Genomic DNA, 3,372 nt, shown 5'->3' on the forward strand with positions numbered 1-3,372 from the left:
CCTTTCAGAGTTTAGCCTAAGACTGCTTTGTCCACGTTACCACTAGGATAACTGGTCTATAAGGTTGACTTACAACCGATCATCATAAGGGTTGCTTGGCATGATACAAGGTGATCACTAGAATTAGTGAGCATCACATATCAGGCCAACTTCTCACACTCAGGAGCAGCAACATTGTTGCGGTGTCAACAGGGCTTTAAGTGGAAGCTTTTTCAATATTTCATACAAGCCATAGTTGCTGCTAATTTATTTTATGCAACTAACAACCATTGACAAAGCCCTTTGTCCTAACTTGTTGTAGATATGATGTTACTTGTTGTAGCATATATCTAGATGCATCAACAGCAACAGAAAAATACAAGTCGGCCGGCACACTATGCTAAGCAGAGATTTTTAGGTAACTGTGTTTTAAGCCACGCACTTATTTGCATTGGTCATGCCCCTTTGAGAGACCCTCCAGTTTTTTCAGCCCACTGAAAGCCCTGCCTGGCACATCCCTCATAAGGGTGCCAGTGGTCCTAACACTGATACTTCTGGCATTGTAATCAGGTCTTGCATCAGTCCAGGTCTTCCTCCTTGGTGTCAGCAAAGTGCTGATACAAGAACAAAACCTCTCACTACAATTTCTTTATACTCTGGTGATATATCCTACATTAGTACAAACAAAGACATTGTCCCACACACAGAAGTTAATAGAAAAATATATTGTTTTTTTAATTGATTTATACAGTTTTCTAGTAGATTAAAGAATTATAATACAGTCAAGAAAATCATTATACATCTACTCCATATATGTTCGCTATGTACAAATTAAGACAGTGTACCTATACCCCCAAAAAACAAATCATTCACGCATACCAGTACAGCCAACCCATTTACACAACTCAAATGGACCAACAGTCTCACCAGTTTTATCACACTCAATAACATGAACCAGTCAAAACAAATATAAAGACTAAAAAACAACATAAAATATATATACAGACAAGAAAAGTCCTTTTTAACAACAAAGAAGAGCTCCGAAGTGCGTTTCGGAAAGGAACTCTGGGTCCTGGATTCCTTTGTCAGGGCGCATTCATTTATTATTTTCCAGTCTGAAAGTCTTTATCTTGGCTTAACGGTATACTGTTTTCAATCCAAATTAATGGTGTCAGGGGAGTACAATCTGAAGTCAGAGTCGCGCTCTGAACAATCGTCTGTAAGGGACAATGACACCAAAATTAAACATAATCAAAATATCAGTATATTATCTAGTATTGCTGCTGTGGGCATACAAACACGAGAAGAAGGATAGTGGATAGATACACATACCATACTCAAAATGCCCATGTGCTCAGAAAGTTAATAGTGCTCAAACGAAAAGATAGCAAAGAATCAGCCACCAATAAGTCACCTCAATATAGGAACAACGAAGTGTCTCAATCCACTCTCCTTAACTCAAGGCGAAATATGGAGCCCAAAAGACAAGGAGACCTACCGTATTATATCAGGGTATGGTTGAAAGGGGAATCTATGAAGTATAAATATTCGTATCTTCTGGAAGTATGACTACAATCCACAGTTCTGAGGGTCACGGTTTGCAGTAAGTAAACACGGAAAGCCAGCACACATAAATATAGGTGCTGCGAGCCAGGATACTCAATGGTATAGACCAACCAATACTCATTCTCTAAATAATGTTACACTGTAAATAGATCTACCCTGCGGCTACGTCATTATATGTGTAAGGTTATAATTAGTCAGACTCATCGTGTGGGGCTGACAATACGGACACGAACACTCTTACCTATAGTCCACTATATATCAACTTGAAATCGGGTGTCCGTCCAGTTATAAGTATCACCTCTCACGGGTTTGTCGGATACTCCTCGATGACGTTCTCGGTGCCGTTAAGTAACCCCTTCAGAAAGTGCTGTAACCTTGGAAGGGTTCAACCCTTTATTCCCACACTAAATAAAACAGATTTAAATAAGGAGATTAGAGTAAAGTCAAAAGACCCGTCATGATGACCGCCAGCGACATGGCTAGCACGGGGCCGATAGTAGATACAGGACTGAGGTCCAACACAGCCTCCCACCCACTACTAATAAACGCGGGCCGATGGTAAACAACGGACTAAGGTACCCGGGGCCCCCCTCCTCTTGGCTAATGCGGGACCTGATAGTAAATAAAGGACTGAGGTCCAACACAGTCTCCCACCAACTACTACTTAATGTGGGTCCGATGGTAAACCACGGACTAGGGTGCCGGGGGCCTCCCTCCACAGTAGCCCCTAACCATGCGTCAATACATCAAGCGCCCAATCGAGTGGTTCGTACCTCGTTCAGTAACGGCGATCCATATATCCTATGTCCGTAATGTCAGGAAATCGGTAAACTCTGAGGCAAAGCGGGACGCCTAATATACCCCTCCTCTACAGGAACAAAACATAACCCCTAAGAGACGCCTCATAATGCAAGGAAAGAGAAATAGGGCTAAAATAAAACAACAACAGTCGCCATTTTGAAGAGGGCAAAAGCGGACCAGATCAAAACGAAAAAGACCGGTTCAAGACAATATTCGTGCCGCAACCAAAATAAAGGATAAAAAATATAAAATTAAGAGTCTACAAGAATCAAAGTGAATCCACCTAACAAGGACAAATATATCGATGTCCAATAAAAAGCTTTAGAACGGTCATGGACTCGACCAGTTGTAGCTAAACGTCACTCAGACTAAAAGTGGCATAAATATGTCCGGAGTAATATAGAGATTGAGAACAGTATTGACACTCGACCCAAAGAAAAAGAGGCACAATAGTAACCACAGAGGGGAGAAAAGAAAAAGAGGAGGAATAACAATTGTAAGGACTACGCCCAGAACTCAATATCAGAGGCTCTACCCATATCAACTAGGGGACCAAGGTAATCCAATCACAAGGCTATCAGGCTGCCCAATGATAGAATACAGAGTATAGACACTAACGAGGGAGCCAACAGATAGCCAGAATGTACCTCTAGAGTATGGCATTACTCCACGGAATACATTCCTTTAACCCTATAGTTGCTGTCTGTAGAGTATATATCCAATAAACCTCTCTCTTACCTCTGAGGCCATTAATGTTGTTATCCTTCGGGTTATGTACCTTTTCAAGGATAAGCCATTTCAGATCAGTAAGCAAATGCTGCTTTTCCTGCCAGTGTGCCACTAGGCCCCCCCCTCTTGTTATTTCTAATGCATGACTTATGCTCGCTCAGTCTGACTCTGAACTCACAACTGGTTTCACCCACAATTTACTAGCAGTATAACTAATATCAACATATATTTGGGGTACTTGATTCATACACTTTATTGATCTTTTCCTCTTATTGTGGAGACGGAGTCACCATTGGT

The 3,372-nt window shown here is 41.4% G+C and overlaps 1 long non-coding RNA gene across 1 annotated transcript; it reads right to left on the reverse strand.

The window, feature by feature from the left end:
* Positions 1–878: 878 nt before the first annotated feature.
* On the reverse strand, positions 879–2,424 carry LOC147711379 (uncharacterized). The gene is made up of 3 exons (XR_015295695.1): positions 2,319–2,424; positions 1,787–1,949; positions 879–1,196 (listed from the first exon to the last, which is right to left on the reverse strand). It is a non-coding gene; the product is annotated as an uncharacterized LOC147711379 (long non-coding RNA).
* Positions 2,425–3,372: the final 948 nt, after the last annotated feature.

Source organism: Lissotriton vulgaris, chromosome 5 (genome assembly GCF_964263255.1).
Source record: "Lissotriton vulgaris chromosome 5, aLisVul1.2, whole genome shotgun sequence".
Classification (NCBI taxonomy): domain Eukaryota; kingdom Metazoa; phylum Chordata; class Amphibia; order Caudata; family Salamandridae; genus Lissotriton; species Lissotriton vulgaris.